This window comes from Cicer arietinum, chromosome 1 (genome assembly GCF_000331145.2).
Source record: "Cicer arietinum cultivar CDC Frontier isolate Library 1 chromosome 1, Cicar.CDCFrontier_v2.0, whole genome shotgun sequence".
Classification (NCBI taxonomy): Eukaryota; Viridiplantae; Streptophyta; class Magnoliopsida; order Fabales; family Fabaceae; genus Cicer; species Cicer arietinum.
Genome location: NC_021160.2, coordinates 19,722,802 through 19,744,851, shown reverse-complemented (window position 1 = coordinate 19,744,851; position 22,050 = coordinate 19,722,802).

Below are 22,050 nucleotides of genomic sequence, written 5' to 3'. Positions count from 1 at the left end.
TTTCATGGTTGTGAGCAATAGTAGTTTCGATGGTTTGAAAGTGGGTGTCGATGGAGGTGGTCATGTTTTGGAATTGGGTAGTGATGTGATGACTCTTCATCATATGCATATTTTCCCACTATTTTAGTCTTATTTATCCTCAATCATTAGTTAAATTAAGGATTTATTTAATATATTTTGTTGATTTTTGTTCTTTGAGTTGATAAAATGTTTTGTGTTTTTTATTTCATTGATTAAGTAGGTTTTTCGTAATTTTACATTGCGTTTTGTTTTAGTGCAGTGCTGAATTTTGGTGAGAAATCAACATGACATATGTAGAGTATTTCTGTCATATCTGGAGTTGTAGATGTCCAATTGGAGTCAAACCAAGTGCACATGAAAGCTACGATCCATAGCTACAACTTTCATGAAGACACCGGAACCAAATTCAGACTCGAAAGAGGATCCAAATGCAATATACGCCGGACAACAGATGTTGAGCGCTTGAAGCGCTTTTTCCAGCATCTGCTACTGCCCAAACGCCCTGGAGCGCGTTTTCCACGCCTGGGGCGCGCGACCCGCACCAGAAACCATAAAAAGGCATATTTTTACTGTTCTAAGGATATTTTTCACTATTGGGAAGTTGGGAGACTTGTGCCCTAGCATAGAAACTCAAAGACGGTCGTTTCTAACGCGATTGGAGCAGTTTTATCAAGAATCATTCATGAATCCTTCTTGTAATTCTTCTCTAATCTCTATTTGTTTTATCTCTGTCATGAGTAACTAAACCCTATTTGTTAGGGATGAGTGTAACAAGATGAAACCCTTATATTTATGATTTGATTTCTAGTTATATGAATGAGTTTATTGAATTATTTTTCTCATCTTTGTGCTTAATGCTTTTTATTGCTTGATCAACATTAAAATGTTCTACGATTTGTATTTTGAAACGGAAGTGGACTTTACAAATGTTTGAGATGATAAATTCATGAATTTGTATTCTAGACATAGGTGCAGGTCATGAAACCAATTAAATTAGTTGCAAAGCAATAATTTACAAGAGAATTTCTATAATGTAATGCTTAATTCTAATCCTAAATCTACTAAGGAATTAGGGGTTACTTTGGAATTAAAGGTTCTGTCACTAAGACATTAGGGCAAGAATAATTAAGAGAATTCGGTAATAATTCAATAAAGGAATTCAATAACTAGGATCAAATTAGACACCAAGGTTGGATTCAAAGTGAAACGCATCCCTAACATTTTTCTCAATTTATAAAGGATCAATTTTACTACTGCTGTCAATTTTAAATATTATTTCAATCAACTTGGGAACTTTTTGTTCAATTTTAGTAACTAAATATAATTCAATAGTAAAATGCAATCCTTGAGTTCGACACTCGGTACTACCGTTTTATTATTACTTGCAACAATTCAGTACACTTGCTGAAACGCTATCATGATGAATGTCTGCAAGGAATCCAGCTTGTCCATGACCATGCGATTTGAAACCTGATCATCATCGGAAGCGGTGTCATCTGATTCGTCGTCTGCTTGGGCAGCAGTAGAAGATTGACCTAGATCACCTTTATGAACATAAGTCTGATGTTGTTCATTCCATATGACCTTCATACTCGGAAGCACACTCAAGTCAAGCAGATTGTCCTTGGTTTGTGTGTACATGACTTCACCAGAAAAATCTACTTTGAAGTGATCCAAAATTCTAGTGACTTCCTTCGCATAAGGTAAGGCAACCGCGTCTTTTGAAGCAAACATTACAGAGCGGACAAAGTAAGCCCAGTTGAGCAGACATCCTTCGAACTTGAAGTACATAATCTGAAGTTCAACTCCGTACCGTTGCCGAGCAAATTCAGAAAGTAGTGCAGGAGCCTGTAGTCGACGGTGAGATTTCCAACTCCGTACCGTTGCCGAACAAATTCGAAACCAGCTTGTGTCCTTTTTTGTTCCATGGTCGCTTTGTCAAAGCGACACAACACAACATATGCATCATATTTTGTAACACCCACCCATTCACACAGATTTTCAGGTCTAATTTTTTGTCCCTCAAATGGAAGCTGCAAGATTTCTCCAATAATGGGAGTGTCTAACTCAATGTATTTTCCTTTAACCTGAGACACTAGCATAGATCCGTTTTTTGTGAGATTACAATAAAATACCCTAACCAAGTCAGGATAAATGGGACCGTTGTAACCTATGAATGCTTCTAAGTGTTGAGCTTTGAGTAGCTCAGGAAATTTAAAAGCCGAAAAGGAATCAAGAGTACCATATTTAGGAGTAATGAGCCTTTTGTCGGAGTAGTGGGTGCAGAACCGATTAATTTCTTCTGGTGAGTGAAGCAAACGAGACAAATCAGCCACATTATCATTTCTAGCCCTTCTTTTTGAAGGACCCACAACGGCATGTTTGGTTCTTGATCCTCTTTTGCGAGCATCCATGGTGAAGATTCACGGATTTGGGAAAAATGGGGTTTTTGAAAAACTGATTTACGGATTTCACAGAGATGAGAGATTTTGAGGTGTTGAAAGATTACTTTGAGTGGGGAATGATCTTAGATGCAAGGTGGGTTGATTGAGTAACTTGTTGGAAGAAAGACTGGACGAGATTTTGGAAGAGAGGACGAAGCCCACGGCTGTATTCGAATACTAATTTTGTAAAAATAACCTAAAATGCGAAGCAGCTTTTATATTTTGGAAAAATCGAGAAACTGTATTCGATTACACCCTTGTTGTATTCGAATACAGATTGTTATGGGAACGTGTATTCGACTACACAAGTTGTATTCGAATAAAAGAATTTCTAGAAACATGTATTCGACTACAATTATTGTGTACTCGGCTACATTATCTAGTTTTTGCTTTAAAATGAATTTTTCCACAGAAAATACGACATGTAAAGCACATATTCATATATTAAGAAAAGATAAACATCAAGGAATTAATTTTAACAACTTATCAAGAGGAAATTTTAGATCTTGAAGAGAGATGACAAAGTATAGATACCTTGCAGTTTAGAGATTGTTTTCATTTAAAATGCCAAGTTCTCTTCGTATCTTGTAAAAGGAGTCTTTAGGTAGAGGAGGCTTTGTGAAGATGTCTGCTAATTGATTGTGTGTATCAACAAAAGTTACTTCAACATTGCCTATGAGCACATGATCTTGCAGAAAGTGATGACGTATATCAATGTGTTTAGTCCGATAGTGCATGATTGGATTCTTTGAGATATTTATTGCACTGGTGTTGTCACATCTTAGGGGGATGCATCCGAGATCAAGTCCATAGTCATATAATTGTTGTTTGAGCTAGAGAATATGTGCGCAACAACTTCCTGCTGCTATGTATTTTGCTTCAGCAGTGCTAAGGGCAACACAAGCTTGCTTTTTACAGGACCATGATACTAATGCATTACCTAAGATATAGCAAGTGCCGCTTGTGCTTTTACGATGCGTTTTGCATCCTGCATAATCAGAATCTGAATAGCCAACGAGACTACATATGCTACCTTTGGATACCAAAGGCCTACATTGGTTGTTTCTTTCAAATATTTCATAATTCTTTTTACTGCAACAAGATACGATTCTTTGGAATCTGGATGAAATTTTGCACACAAACAGACACTAAACATAATATCTGGCCGGCTGGTCGTTAGATATAATAATGATCCAATCATAGCTCAATATTTTGACATGTCTATTGAAGTACCAGATTCATCTTTGTCAACATCGGTTTCGGATCCCATAGGAGTTGCACTTTCTTTGCTATTTTCTATCTCAAATATTTTTAACAATTCCTTGCAATACCTTTCTTGATTTATGAAGATGCCATTCTTGAGTTGCTTGATGTGGAGTCCCAGAAAATAATTTAACTTTCCCATCATGGACATTTCAAATTCTCCTTGCATCATTAGTGAGAATTCTTCACATATCTCTTTATTGGTTGATCCAAATATGATATCATTAACGTAGATTTGAACTAGTAAAGTGTGATCATTAGTTCTTTTAATGAATAATGTCTTATCAACTTTACATTGTTCAAACCCTCGTTCACATAAGAAGTTACTTAGCCTATCATACCAAGCTCTTGGAGCTTGTTTCAATCCGTAAAGAGCTTTCTTCAATTTGAAAACATGTGAAGGATTCTTGAAGTCTTCAATGCTAGGTGGCTGTTTGACATAGACTTCTTCATTAATGTAGCCATTGAGAAACACACTCATGACATCTATTTGAAACAATTCAAAATTCATAGAACAAGCATAAGCGAGTAATAACCGGATTGCTTCTAACCTTGCTACCGGAGCAAATGTTTCATCAAAGTCAATCCATTCTTCCTAATTGTATCCTTGAGCAACTAATCTTGTTTTGTTTCGAGCAACTATACCATTTTCATCCAGTTTATTTTTAAACACCCATTTAGTACCAATGATGTGTTTATTTCCAGGATTAGGAATAAGTTCCCATACTTTGCTTCTTTCAAATTGTTTTAGTTCTTCTTGCATGGCAAGTATCCATTGATCATCTTTAAGTGTTTCACCAATCTTGGAGAGTTCTATTTGTGAAACGAATGCCATATTCAAGCAAGCATCTTGAATTTTTAGTCTTGTTGTAACTCCTTTGTTGATATCACCTATAATGTTATCAATTGGGTGATCTCTATGGGTTCTCCATTCCTTAGGAAGATTATCATCTTGCTTTTCAATGTTGACTTCATTTTCTTCAATTGATTGATCATCTTGATGTTCTTTGCTTGTATCATTACTTACATCATCATCATCATCATCATCATCATCATCATCATCATCATCATCATCATCATCATCATCATCATCATCATCATCATCATCATCATCATCATCATCATCATCATCATCATCATCATCATCATCATCATCATCATCATCATCATCATCATCATCATCATCATCATCATCATCATCATCATCATCATCATCATCATCATCATCATCATCATCATCATCATCATCATCATCATCATCATCATCATCATCATCATCATCATCATCATCATCATCATCATCATCATCATCATCATCATCATCATCATCATCATCATCATCATCATCATCATCATCATCATCATCATCATCATCATCATCATCATCATCATCATCATCATCATCATCATCATCATCATCATCATCATCATCATCATCATCATCATCATCATCATCATCATCATCATCATCATCATCATCATCATCATCATCATCATCATCATCATCATCATCATCATCATCATCATCATCATCATCATCATCATCATCATCATCATCATCATCATCATCATCATCATCATCATCATCATCATCATCATCATCATCATCATCATCATCATCATCATCATCATCATCATCATCATCATCATCATCATCATCATCATCATCATCATCATCATCATCATCATCATCATCATCATCATCATCATCATCATCATCATCATCATCATCATCATCATCATCATCATCATCATCATCATCATCATCATCATCATCATCATCATCATCATCATCATCATCATCATCATCATCATCATCATCATCATCATCATCATCATCATCATCATCATCATCATCATCATCATCATCATCATCATCATCATCATCATCATCATCATCATCATCATCATCATCATCATCATCATCATCATCATCATCATCATCATCATCATCATCATCATCATCATCATCATCATCATCATCATCATCATCATCATCATCATCATCATCATCATCATCATCATCATCATCATCATCATCATCATCATCATCATCATCATCATCATCATCATCATCATCATCATCATCATCATCATCATCATCATCATCATCATCATCATCATCATCATCATCATCATCATCATCATCATCATCATCATCATCATCATCATCATCATCATCATCATCATCATCATCATCATCATCATCATCATCATCATCATCATCATCATCATCATCATCATCATCATCATCATCATCATCATCATCATCATCATCATCATCATCATCATCATCATCATCATCATCATCATCATCATCATCATCATCATCATCATCATCATCATCATCATCATCATCATCATCATCATCATCATCATCATCATCATCATCATCATCATCATCATCATCATCATCATCATCATCATCATCATCATCATCATCATCATCATCATCATCATCATCATCATCATCATCATCATCATCATCATCATCATCATCATCATCATCATCATCATCATCATCATCATCATCATCATCATCATCATCATCATCATCATCATCATCATCATCATCATCATCATCATCATCATCATCATCATCATCATCATCATCATCATCATCATCATCATCATCATCATCATCATCATCATCATCATCATCATCATCATCATCATCATCATCATCATCATCATCATCATCATCATCATCATCATCATCATCATCATCATCATCATCATCATCATCATCATCATCATCATCATCATCATCATCATCATCATCATCATCATCATCATCATCATCATCATCATCATCATCATCATCATCATCATCATCATCATCATCATCATCATCATCATCATCATCATCATCATCATCATCATCATCATCATCATCATCATCATCATCATCATCATCATCATCATCATCATCATCATCATCATCATCATCATCATTGTTTTTGTCCTCTTCCAAGTGCTTGTTTCATCAAAAGATACATGCATTGATTCTTTGACTAATAAAGTTCTCTTATTGAAAATTCTAAAAGCTTTACTAGATAATGAGTAACCAATAAAGATACCTTCATCGGCTTTCTCATCAAGTTTTCCAAGGTTATCCTTTCCATTGTTTAGTACAAAACACTTACATCTAAAAATGTGGAAGTGAGAGATGTTGGGCTTTCTTCCTTTGTAGAGTTCATCATTGTTTTTGTCCTCTTCCAAGTGCTTGTTTCATCAAAAGATACATGCATTGATTCTTTGACTAATAAAGTTCTCTTATTGAAAATTCTAAAAGCTTTACTAGATAATGAGTAACCAATAAAGATACCTTCATCGGCTTTCTCATCAAGTTTTCCAAGGTTATCCTTTCCATTGTTTAGTACAAAACACTTACATCTAAAAATGTGGAAGTGAGAGATGTTGGGCTTTCTTCCTTTGTAGAGTTCATAAGGAGTTTTCTTAAGAATTGGCCGAATTATTACCCGGTTGGATACATAACATGTTGTGTTTACGGCATCTGCCCAAAAATATTTTGGTAGACTTGAGTCGCTTAGCATGGTTCTTGCAAGTTATACCAAAGATCTGTTCTTTCTCTCAACAACCCCATTTTGTTGAGGTGTTCTTGGTGCAGAAAAATTATGGAAAATTCTATTTTCTTCACAAAATTCCACAAAAGATGCATTTTGAAATTCTCATCCATGATCATTTCTAATTGATACAATTTTGGCTGATTGTTCATTTTGGACTAGTTTGGCATAGTTTTTAAATGCTTTGAAAGCTTCATTTTTATGTGCCAAAAATAAGGTCCAAGTGAACCTTGAGTAATCATCAACAATTACTAGTCCATATGAATTTCCAACCAAGACTTTTGGTCTTGAAGTTGATATAACATTCTTAGGTTTGAAAGAAATCTTTGTTTACTTACCTTTTTGACAAATATCACACAATTTATCCTTTATAAATTTCAACTTTGGTAGGCCTACAACAAGGTCATGTTTGACTAACTTGTTTAAATGATCCATATGGATATGTGCAATTCTTTTATGCCATAGCCATGCATCATTGTTGTCACTTACCAAAAGACACTTCATTTTTAAGGATAAATCATCAAGATTAAGTATAAAGATGTTTTTGAAGTGCTTACCGACAAACTGAATTTCATTTGTAGCTTCATTTTGGATGATGCATTCATCTTTGTTGAAGACCATTTTGTATCATTTGTCGCAAAGTTGGCTAATGCTTATGAGATTGTGTTTTAAACCTTCAACATATAAAACATCTTCAATCGAAGGAGATGGGGTTGTACCAACTTTTCCAATGCCTAAAATTTTTTCTTTGTTATTGTCTCCATAGACCATATAACCTTTTGATTCAAGAGTTAAAGCTGAAAATTTTGTTTTATCACCCGTCATATGTTTAGAGCATCCACTATCCAAGTACCACATATTTGAGGTACTTTGCGTGCATATCTACAAAAATCAAAATCAGGTTTTATTAGGTACCCAATGTGCTTTGGGTCCTTGATAGTTAGTACCTTTCTTTACCCACACATAATGCCCTTGTGGAACACTAAAGTTTCTAACGTGGCAGGCATTAGGTGTAAGACCATTAAGACCACAATAAGAACAAGTAGAAGTAAATCTATTTTTATGAGATATCTTTTGAATAATTTTCTTTTTATAATGATGATCTTTTTGCATAATTATAACATTTTCTTGATTGGGTTGATTTCTCGCTTTAACAAAAATGGTTTTATTCAAACTTGGTTGATCAAATTTTGAGTATCCAAGACCACTTTTGTCATTTGAGTATCTTTGCATATTTAAAACGTTTTCCAATCCCATTTGTCCATTTTCGTATCGTTTATTGCATGTATAATTCTGTTTTATTTTTTCAGAATCCTTCTCCATAATGTCAAATTTTTCTTTAAGAGTTGAAATTTGCTTCTTTTGGATTGGCACTAATTTGAACAGATTTTTACATTCAATAAGTAGTTCTTTAATGACATTTTAAGCATAATTATATTCTATAATTAATTCACTATTAGTTTTATCTGGATGAGGGGAGTTTATGTTACTAACCTCTTCTTCGTCATCCAATTGATGTGATGCCATTAATGCAACATTCACGCATTTGTCACGCTCTGTTTCCGAAGATGAACTCACTTTGTTGTCTTCCCATGCTATGTACGCCTTTTTGAAGTCTTTCTTTTTTATGGTATTTTTCTTGATAGTATTCGGACATTCTGCCTTAATGTGTCCTTGCTTACCACATTCAAAGCAAGTGAAATTTTGGCTTGAAGTAGAACTATCCTTCTTTCTGAAACTTTTCTTTTTGAATGTTTTATCGCTTTTAAGAAACTTACCAAATTTCTTAACAAGGAAGGTGATATTTTCATCTTCATCTGAATTTTCATCTTTGATTTGTTCTTTTGATTCAGCCTTTAAAAGCAATGTTTTTGGTCTTTTTTTCTTGACTTTCATTCTGTTCTAACCTTCCAAGTTCGATTTCGTATTCTTGAAGTTTTCCGAATAATGCAAAAAGAGACATTTTGGATAGGCTTTTATTTTTGGAGATTGCTGTCACTTTTGGTTGTCAGGCCCTCGTTAATGATCTTAATACTTTTAGATTTAATTCATCGTTGGTGAATATTTTTTCGAGTGCCGACAAGTGGTTGGTTAAGTGGGAGAACCTTTTTTGTAAGTCTAAGATAGACTCTCCGGGCAGCATTCGAAATAATTTGTATTCTTGAGATAATGTATTGAGTTTAGATCTTTTTACCTCAATCGTCCCTTCATGAGTTACTTCAAGCGTATCCCATATTTCTTTGGCTGCTTTGCAGTGAGATACATGAAAGAACTCATCCATTTCAAGTCTTGATTGTAGCATATTTTTAGCCTTTTTATCGAACAACACTTTTCTTTTATCATCGTCAGTCCATGAAGTTTTTATCTTTGTTTCTTCTTTATTGTTGATGACCATTGTTGGAATGTAAGGACCATTTTCTATAGCATCCCATATGTCGTCTCCTTGTGCTTCAAGATACGCTTGCATGCGTATCTTCCAAAAGTCATAGTGCTCTCCACGAAGCATGGTGGTTTGTTGCTACTACCACCATCTTTGAAAATAGATTGTGCGGAAGCCATGAATAATTATCGAGGAGTAAGTTACCTGAATCTGCTCTAATGCCAATTGTAAGAACAGAGGTGCACCTAAGATGGGGTGAATTAGGTGTTTAGAGATTTTCTTATTTTTTGAGATTTAATGATCGATTTTTCTGATTTAAGATAATGGATGAGCTAGATAAATGGCAGCAAAATAATAAACACAAAGATATTATCCTGGTTCCCCTTATGACCAAGGGTACATCTAGTCCTCTTGCACACTACAAGAGATTTTTCCACTAATGTCAGAAAATGTACAAATTCCACCCTAGGATTTCTGCTACAAACTGCTAACAAAAAAACTTCTAAGATTGTACACCACTATCTTATATTAGACTACTTTAAGAAAGTACTACTTTCTTTTACAAACAATGTAATTTGATTTGGAATAAGAATAAGAATGGTATAATGATTTCAATCCAATATTATTTCAAGTGTACTTTGAGAACCTTTCTCAATGATATGAAAATGTAATGCAAGTACTTGAAATAAGAAAAATAACTTTGAGAAAAAATTCAGAAATTTGTTCAAAGTTGTTCAAGGTTTGGTTGTAGGATTGTGTGTCCATTAATCTGAAACTATGGGGGTATTTATACTTCATAGAAATCACTTCAGATAGGTGGCCATTGTTCCAAGAGTTTTGATGAACAAATGCAATTATCTGGAGCCATTTCGGATCTGAAAAATTGCATTATTTCCAGGTGTATTCGAATACAACATGTATGTATTCGAATACATCTCTTATAACGTTCAGATTTATTCAAAATTTTCATCTTGTATTCGAATACAAAGGTAATGTAGTCGAATACAAATAAGTGCATTTTTCTACTGACTTGCTGTTTGTATTCGACTACATCAGGTTATAGTCGAATACAGATAAGTGCATTTTGCTACAGACTTGTTGTTTGTATTCGACTACATCAGGTTGTAGTCGAATACAAATGTGAAGTCTGAGCTACTAACTTAGCACTTGCATTCGACTACAACTTCTCGTAGTCGAATACAGATGTTAAGTTTTTGCTACTGACTTAGCATATGTATTCGAATACAATATGTTGTATTCGAATACGACATTGCTTTTTGTCAAAAACTTTGATTTTTAACATTGTTTAATGTAATGAAAAATCCTTTTTATGCATATGCAAAGATGAATGGTTCTCATGTACTTTTGAACTATTGATTGTATCATATACCTTTACATTTATTTAAACATTTAATATATTTGATTAGTTGACATATGCTATTTGGACTTCTTTTTGAGATTTGTTGCTTGGATCACAATTCTTTAGTCTTTGTCTTCATCAAAAATATGCATTTTACAACCTCTTAGTCAAATAAGTTGACATAACAATCTCACAAACTTCTGGTTGTGAATGGACAATAAACATACACCGGTGTATTGATCTATACATACCATATCATATATATATTCTAGAAATGGGAGAGACTCATTCTCTCAAATTGTCAACTTTTTTGGGAACTAGTAATACACAACAATTATTTAATTGAAGATTCTTTTGGTTCTTCAACATATACGCACATATATTTGTAATTACTTTTTTCATCGTAATAGATCTGAGATGACCCAACTAGTTTTGCCAACAACAAATTTAGAAAAATATGTAAACTTCAGGTTTACAATATTATGTGTTTCCGTTGTTCGGATCCATTTGAATCGATAATTAACAATCGTAATTTATAAAGAAATTCATCCAAATAAAGTTATATAATAGATATTCTAAAGATTTGATTTACCTTTTACATTATCATATGCATATATCGAAGATGACATTTTGCGTATAGATATATGAGAAAACAAAATTCCCTTGAACAAATAAAACTCAATAAATTATACGCGCATGTTTTATCTAAATAACTATAAAATAAATCAAAATTAAGATAAATTGTTTATTTGTTCATAAAAAATTGCTCAAAATAAAATACACGTGAAAGGAAATGTGAGAATTTAAAGAAAATAATTCAGCAATTCAAATCATCAATAAAACTTATGTCTAAATAAAAATAGAACGACATATAGTTTAAAATGATTAGATTAAGAAGACTTAAAAAATTGATTATATATTATTATTCATTGTCCACATGTAGAATTTATGACAAAAATATATTTGCTTTTAAGTCTTAGTAAAAATTTGACATAAAACTAACATGTAAATTACCAATATCATTTTGTACTTAGTACAAGACAACAAAAGAAATAATAACACAACAATATTATATAGGTCTTCTTGTTATTTCACCTTACAAAATATTATCTTAGAATTTTAAGTATAAGTAGAGAGAGAAGTTAAACTTTTCAATCATTTATAAGAATTACTACATCAATATATTCATAAAGAATTAATATACCACTATACAATTTTGTTTTTTTTTTTTTTATCATTTCTTCCCATTAAATTATATTTCTATATAAAATTATATAGATGAAATTAAAAATGTTACAATTATTTTAAAAAAAATATTACAATTAAAAATCACCACACTTTGCAAAAATTAATATATCACTATATTCATAAAATTTACTTGACCATAGTAAATATCATAATCATTTATCATAAGAATACAATTTTATCACATTCACATGTATCATATCAATAATAATCACTACTTATGAATTATGATAACCACAACAATGGTTATACAAAACAAATAGTATGAATAATTCACTTTTAGAAATATACTTAATTATGTATTCTTAGACCACTCTTTTATTTTATTACAAATGTGACTAATCTTTTTTCAATTTTGATACTTCAGAAACATATATGAGTGTCATCAAATAGTTTTAATCGTAGTTTAAGTTGTAGTTCTTTAGAAACTCAACCACAAATCTTCATTATCATTGATCATAGAAAATCACACATTTTGCAATCCTACAAGGATGTTTGATATTAAATTATTTGTTCTTCAAGAACTATACCACAAGTGAAACTTTGAAATATTATTGTCAGCAATCTTTCAAAGATGTTTTAACTTTTTAGTTTTTTATAAAATATATCACAAATGATCGTAGTATACAATGATCAAGAAAAATTTATTCTTTGAACAATCCTTTGAAGATGCTTTAATTCTAAATTTTTTTAGTTATTTAAGAACTATATCATAAATTATTTTTATAAACAATGGTCAAGAAAATTATTATTTGAACAATTCTTCATGGATACTTTAATGTTAAATTCTTCTAGCTTAATAATAAATAAATAAATAAATAAAATGTCCAGAATTTAATAAGAATAAATAAATAAAGATAATTATACAAGACCAAGAGTTTTCTAAATAAAATTTATATGCAAAAAGAAAAAAGTTGGCAGGAAATAAAAGAGTATCGTGATAATAATTAACGATAGAGAAGAGAGAATATGTATAATTAGTATTCATAGAGTATCTTACAAGATCACATGAATTCTATCGATAAGACACAATTCTTATGCCTTAGATCCACCGTATATTCTAATTATTCACAATATTTATCAATTAATTAGTTATAGCATAGAATTAAAAACATGAGACTAACAATTGATTTGGATTAGAGAATGACTTATTGACTTTATTTTCGCATTTTTATTTGCAGTTGAATAATTTTGTGAAGGTATAATCTTCACTAAAACCATTTATTAGTTGAATTTGTGGACTTTATGGAGTTGCATTATCTCCACGAGGCAAGCCTGAAGGGGAAGATGTTGGTGGAGGAGAGGAAGGAATGGCAGAAGGTAATGGGAATGTTGGCAATGGAATAAAGGGTATAATTGGTAGAGGGGGTAATTGTGGAAGAGGAGGCAATTTTGGAAGTGAAAATGCTGGAGTGTTGAAAATACCACCAATTGGTAGTTGCAAAGATGGCATTGGTTGTGTTGGTAACAAAGCGTTGGAAATGGGAATAAATGATGGGTTTTGGAATAGTGGGGGTGCAACTAGTAAATTTGGTTGAGATAGTGGTGGTACTTTATTTGATACTGAATTTACTTTTGATGGCATGGTTTTATCTAATAATATGCGGGTTGATGATGAAAATTTGATGTTGTTGCAATAGAATAGTACAAAATAGAGGATGATTAATTGTATGTGGTTGAAATTGAAAACCATTGTGTCGTGGTGAGATAAACTTAGATTATGAATGAGATATTTGTTTTGTTAGGATATTGTAGAGTTAAATAGAAGTGTGGATAAATTGTTGTAGGGTTGAGCTTCAACTAATTTCATGGTATTTCTACTTGTTGCCTAATTTTGATTTGTGCTTAAAGTATGAATTTGACTTTGAAATTCATTGTAGGTATAATGATTGTAAGTATGAGTTAGTTTATGCGAATTGGTGTCTATAGCTAAATTTAACATGTTGGTGGAGGCACCAAGAAACCAACTGCTTGAGTCCTACTATCATAAATAATTAATGAAGATATTAATTAAAATGAAGGGGCTAGAAAAATAGACATTACATTACTACTTGGAAGCATTTTGAATATGACTTTTCAGATAAGTCATTAGGATACGACGTAGATGTTTTTTCAATCACCGTGACCTTTTAATTGGCATCCGTAATATTTAAATGTTTATACACTCAAAAAACAAAGGTAAAAGAGTTTTTTGTCTCTATAAAATTTAACTATTTTATTTTATAGTTTTTATAAAAAAATTGTCAATTTGGTCCTTTAAATTTTTTTCTTTTTTATTTTTGATTTAAAACCAAATATTATGTATCATTCAAATTTTTGAATATTTTTTTGCAGTAATATTTATGACAATATAAGAAGTTTTCATACACAAATTTTAAACTTTTTTAACTAGCAATAAATTAAATATGACCTTGTAAGCATCAAAAGCTTAAAAATTCGCATTTAATTTATTTTTAGTTAAAAAAGTTTAAATTTTGTTAAGGAAATTTTTAAACATATGCTAAATATTTTTTGTAAAAAATCATTCAAAAATTTGAATGATACACAATAGTTGGTTAAACATCAGGACGAAAAGTAAAAAAGAAAAATTTGAATGGACCAAAAGTTGACGATATTTTTTATAAAGACTAAAAATAAAATAGTGAGATTTTATAGGTACTAAAAACTTATTTAAATATGATATTTTATTAGTAGAAATAAGTAATTGCCTTCATAAAAAAAGAAGGCTTAATTGCAATTATGGTCCTTTATTATCAATCATTTACTAAATTAGTTCCTTATTTTAAAAATAACAGTTTTGATCATTTCTTTAGATTTTTTAACTATAAAATTGTGATTTTACATATTTTAAATGATTTGACATACGATCTCATAATGTAAAACTATCTAAATGCATTTATTATTTATATGATATTAATTAAATTACAAAAATGAATCATTCATAAGTTAAAATTGGAGTTTGTAGACGTATTTATTATCATTTCATGAGTATTTATCATATGTCATATTATTATTTTTAATTAAAAAATTCAAAGGATTAAAATTGTTTGATTTTTAAAATAGGCCGACCAATTTTACGAATTGAATGAAAATAAGAGAACTAAAAATTGTAATTCAGTCCAAAAAAAATAATCATTGCTTTCAATAAGAAAATGGTAATTGCATACGGCACAAGAAAAAATAGTTGGATACTTAAGATGTAGTTGAATATTATACTCGTTATTCAAGAAAATTTTATCCTGTACCCCTCACATTTTACCTTTACACCCATAAATATAAGAAAATGACATTTTTGCCCTCGTATAAATCTTAATATTCATAAAAAAAATTCAATTTTACCGTAAAACTTTTTTTAAGTTTTCCAGTACGTATTTTGAAAAACTATTTTCAAGTTTTCCGATAAAGAAGTTACATCCCGGAAACCTTTCTCCAAGTTTTCCGGTACAGAAGTTACACTCTGAAAACTTTTTTCCAAATTTTCCATTCCAGAAAACTTTTTCCAAGTTTTCCGGTAAAGTAGTTCCAAAAAAAAAATTCCAAGTTTTTCGAACAAGAAGTTATTTGAAAAAAAAAATTTAGTGTACCGGAAACCTTCCTCGCATTTTTTTTTTATAAATAATACCGGGAAACTTTAAATAAGTTTTCTAGTAGAAACCTTCTGTAACGGAAAACTTTTAACTTAAAAAAAGTTTTCCGGTAAATCTTAATTTGAATTGATAAAACAGTAAAAAAAAATTCAAAGGTATTATTTGGCATTTTAAAAAATTTATGAGGGTATAGGTACAAATATGAGGGTATAGGATAAATTTTTCGTTATTCAACGGACTACTCGGTGATCCTAAATCCAGGCCCAAGACAAACACATGAAGGAAAGACTTTCAAGCCCAATAGTTAAGTCAGGCCCAAACCCAAGAGTTAATCCAGGCCCAAACCCAACTCTAGCTTTTAAAAGAAGACTTCGGGGTACAATATAATATGTGATAGATAAAGTTATATCTTATTTTACTCAAAAGAACTATTCATTGTTAAGAATACTATGCTTAATTATCTTTAAAAGTTATTAGAATTAGAATTAAAAGTTATTAAAATATATAATTTATATTTCCGTTTAGAATATTTTTAAGATTAGTTTAGTTTTATTTTTTATTTTTAAGGATATGATTTAAAAATATATTATTAGGATATGATATAAAAATATATTATTGTATTTCAATTTAGCTCTATATATAGAGCAATGAATAATTTTTTATGATTCTAGATTTCACATAAAAATAATAGACTTCTTCATACAAAATATATTACATATAATTCCGCTCCCACAAATACAAATAACAAAAAGTCATATTATTTGTCATGCAAAGAAACTCGATACTTATGAAATAAGAATGAATTGTTAACATGATCTATGGTAAAGGAAGTCAAACTTATGAATTCGTCATTCGCACTAATCTCGATACACTACAAACATTTCACTCGAATCTTTGTACTATTACAAAAATGGTAAAGCTTTAGGTATTAACTATATCTCACTCCAAATCTCATACTTTAAACCACAAGATATTACTTTAGCCTGCGAGTGCCTTTGCTAGTATACTCACTCATTGGAACAACAACACATGATTCAACCACAACATGGTGATAATCATTGTATTTCTAGGCATAGACGAATGTTAAATTAGTTTGTCCAAACTCATTCATAAATTCAATTTTATTCTTGCAACCCTTCAAAATAGAGGATTTACAAGAAGTATATGTTACACGTGCAATGCATATGACTTAATTCATTAAAGGTTTTTAATGATAATTGTGAGAATTTTTTAGAAATGACAAATGTTAGTTGTTGTTTAGGTCATCTAGTTTGGGTTGCTTCATTCTGTAGTGATGCTTTTGTTTACCATTTATTTTTAAAAAAGTTGTTAGTTGTTATTTTGTTAGTGGCAAAGTTGAATCCATTACCTCATCTCCAACTCCTATATTTCTCCCTCAAAATACCAAACCACTTTATCACTTCCAATTGTGAGGTTTTTAATAGCGGTTATAAGTCATAATTACTATCTTCCTGAATGTTATTAAAATAGGGTGAATACTACGTTAAATTGCCATTTTCATAGGTGGTCTATTATAGATTAATATTTAAAAGTCGCTCGAAATCTTAACGAATATGAAAAACACTCCTCAAAAGTATAAATTATTGTCTTCAATAACATAGATGAGTGTTCTTCAACCGCATATCCAAAGAATGGATCAAAATGATACATACATGATTTGAGAAACATACAAGAGGAAGAACCAAGGGAGAAGAGAATGTGAATTGATGGTCTTTGTTAGAGAGAATGGAAGAACTTGTTGTAAGAGATAGAGATAATGTTAAGGAGATGTAAAAAACAATTGTCTTTAAGTGTGAGAAAAAAAAATAGTCCATTTTAAAGGTGATAGTTTGCATTGAAAAATATCATTTGACTCAATTTTTTTAGTTTAAATATATTTCAAGTCCCTATAAATATCTAATTTTTTTGCTTTTAAGTATTATAAATTTTTTTTTTCAATTTTGAGTCTCTAACAAATATACCATTTTTTCATTCTTGTTATATTTTAATTTCCGAGAAATTTATTTATATTTGAATTGTTTTATGTAATACGTATAATATGTGATTTTACTCCCTCAATATATATGGACTAAAATGAAAATGAAAAGAACCACCTATTTCAATATAAAAAAATTGATATAACTAAAATAAAACATCAAAGACCAAATCACAATGCTGCCCTTTAAAAGTCGTGGAGCAGTTCCACTCTTCATTGGTGATGATCGTAGGCTCTCAGTATATCAATGTTGGCATCATCTGTTTCAGTTGTGTTGTGTTATTCATGTTCTCTGTGCTCGTCATTGCCTTCATTCGGTGCTTGCAATTGTTGGTCATTCTCTATGTTGCTTCTTTGGTGCCATTCGTTTGCTTTATAACGTGTTTTGTGTTATGTTTCCCACCTTTATTCACCATTATTTATCGAAAGTTTGTATTTATCTTGTTGGGTGTCATACATTTTTATACGTTTTCACACTTCAATATGGAAAGTATGGTTTTCCCATCGCAACCCTTCGCCTCTAACAAGCTATCTTCAGTTGAACCTTCTAGCAAAGAAAAACAACAGAGCTCGAATTTGATTCTTGATGAAAGGAAGACACCAACTTTTAGAGATAAAGTTCTATAGAGTAAACGTGTGTTGGGTAAGATTCCTAAGGTTCAACTTAATCTATTATGACGAGAGTTTTTTACTAGCAACACCTTCATCCATTAAAAGACACATGAAGGTATATGTGAATACCCTAACAGTAAAAAGGAGAAGATTTGCTAGGATTTGCGTGAAGATAGATCTTAATATCCTTCTAATTGGATAATTTGGACTCAATGGACATTAAAAGAAGGTTGAGTATGAAGGTCTACATTTGGTTTGTACTTCTTGTGGATGTTATGGTCATGTGGCTTTAAATTGCAATCTCAAGTCCATGACCGTTCACCCAAAAAATGTGAATAATGAGAAAGATGTGGCAAAAGATGGAGGTGACCCCAAAATGATGACAAAAACATTAGAAACAACCACTAAGATAGGAAATCATACTTTCAGTTCCCATAGAAATGCTAAGCACAATATGGAGAAGGATGTGCATGGAGTTTGGATGATTATCACTCGTTAAAAAAGGAATCCCAAGGTTGGGGGATATTGGAAAGAAGGGTAAGGTGGGTGGTACTTTCAATAAATTTTCTCCTTTAACAACGATTCAACAATAGACTATGGCATTAAACTATTAGAACAAATCTAACAGAGTTGTAGAGAATGTCGGGCACAATGTGGCCCCTAAATATGTAGGAGCCAAAAAAAAAAAGTTATAAACATTATCCAACAAACAGTGGCTAATGTGCCTGGTGCCAAGCCCACAATTCAAAAAAGAGATCAACCTCTATTTGTTTCTCTCACCAAAGACCTTCAAACTTAGAGGAAGGACAACAATTTTTTTGAGTCGAGCGGGTCTAAGAACCAAACATCAACTATGACACAAAAGGAAAAATGAGGCGGAATAATGTCATTGAAATGGATGATCCTCTCGATGCTGAGAACTTGAAAATTAAGGATGAAATACATGTCTCTATAGAGGAAAGTAATGGGGATGAGAACAACAATTTCAATATTTTAGCTTGGAATATTATAGGTGCTTGCAATTCTGCAGTAAAGAGAAAAATTAAGGACCTGATATCTTGTCACAAGCCTGTTAGACATAAGTCCTCTTGATCATGATTTTGACATAATTAACAAATATACAATGCACATGTATCATTTGATAAATCTAACAGGTTGAACTGAGTAACATTTCAGGAAAAACAAGCATACACTATACACTTGGAACAAAAGCTTGGAACTCAAGGAATCAACCAAAATTGGAGGATGAGCTTGAGAAAGATGCAAATATGTATAGTGTGATTAGTAGTTATAGTAGTTATTTAGTAGACTCATCAATATAGTTTCATACTTAAGTATTTGCCAAAGTAAAAAATGAAATCATAAAATAAGAAAGTAAATCAATCAACTGATAAGTCAATTGATAAATCAATTGGGCAATCGATTGTCTGACTCAGAAACAAAAGTTTTCACTACGTAAATCGATTGGAAAATCGATTACTTAAAGGCTTTTAGTGAAACCTGAGTTATGGGCTTAATCCAATCAATTGGACAGTCGATTGGGACATCAATTGAGAAATCGATTTTGTGATTCACAGAACCAACCACTTACTGATTCAATCAATTGGCAAATCGATTGTGAAAAAGTTTTTCATCAGGAATGAGTTCTGTAATCAACCAAATCGATTGGACAATCAATTGAATTAAATTTCTTAAACTACAAGTTATGTGGCAATCGATTAGGTAATCGATTGAAGTTAACCATTTATCAGAAACAGGTTGCATAATCGATTGGCACATTGATTTCAACCAAAATAGCTGAGCTACTGTAACAAGCCAAATCGATTGGCAAAACAATTGGATTAGAACAGTGGAGTCACTGTGATAAGACAAATCGATTGGACTAAAACATTGGAGTCATTGTGACCAGTCAAGTTGATTGGCAAATCGATTGCATGAAAATGTCTGAGTCACTGTGATCAGCCAAATCGATTGAACTAAATGCTTGAGTTACAGACTCATGGCCAAATCGATTATGACTATGAATATACGTCGACTAAGCAATCGATTGTTTTGATCTTGTTGTTTGAACAAAACACCTATAATCGATTACTCAATCGATTCTAATATATTCTTAGTATCAGTTTCTGATTTATGTATTAAAAGAATCGATTGGCAAATCGATTCATGCTTATATTTTCAAGATTCAAGAAAAACAAGAAGAACGATAATCGATTGGGCAATCGATTAAGCTGGTTTTAAACTTTTATAAAATCGATTGAGCAATCGATTGACCTGATTTTTTTTCTGAATATATATAAGCTGATTCAATCACAATTTTATAATAACTTTTGAATAACTTTGATAACACTTTTTCATATACATTGAAGACTGATAAACACTTTAAGAGAAAAATTGTTACAACACACAAATACTCATTGGCTAAATACTTTTGTGTGAGATCCTACATTGTGATTGAGTCAAATTTTCTTGGTATTCTTTAATTCTTTGTGAAAGAACATTTTCTGTAATTGAAGTTTTGGAAATCCAGTAGTGTACACTGGTGGTTATCTTTTGGGATGCTTGTGTTCATCTGAAAGAAGCCTCAGCTTGATCTCGCTAGAGTTTGTCGAGTAACTCTTAGGGATAGGTTGGTATTGTGATAGAAGTGGTTATGAGTTGGATGGATAGGCTGTGACGCTGGAAAGTCTGTAAAAATATTTCTCAAATCATTCTAGTGAAAAGCTGAAATCTGTGTTAGATTTCAGGACTGGATGTAGGCTATCAAACTGATAGCCGAACCAGTATAAATCCTGGTGCATGATTCTCTCTCTCTTTTTACTTTTCATATTAATCTTGCATGTGATTATAAACTTCCGCTGTGAATAATCTGTGTGAATCTTTTACTGTTAAAATAGGAATTAAAATTAAACAAGTTGAATTTGATTTTAATTCATCACTTAGGAAAGAATTAGATAATCTTGTTGATAACAATTCTCATATATTTTTTAACAAATAGAGGCCATAATTTCCTACAATTGGCATCAAGAGCCTGATCTTTTTAGAGTAACTCTCATAAAAGAAAATGAGCTCTATAGAATTCCTAGGAGAAGGTGCATCATTGGCAAGGCCCCCTGCATTTAATTGGGCTGCCTACATGTATTGGAAAGAGAGGATGTTAATTTTTCTTGAAGCATGTAGTCTTGATATTCTAGAAGCAGTAATAGATGGTCCCTTTGTGCCAACCATAGCTGGCACATGTGATTCATCAATCCCAAAACCCATATCAGATTGGTCTTAGGATGACAAGAAAAAGGTTGGATACAGTGTTAAGGCTAAAAATATTATTACCTCTGCTTTAAGTGCTGACGAATTTTTTAGGGTGTCTAACTGCAAAACTGCCAAGGAGATGTGGGACACATTGCAACAAACGCATGAAGGAACAACAGATGTAAAAAGAGCCCAAATCAACATGCTAATGCATGAGTATGAGCTGTTCAACATGAAGAAAGAGGAGTCCGTTAATGATATGCAGACAAGATTTACTCACATAGTCAATAATCTAAATGCTCTTGG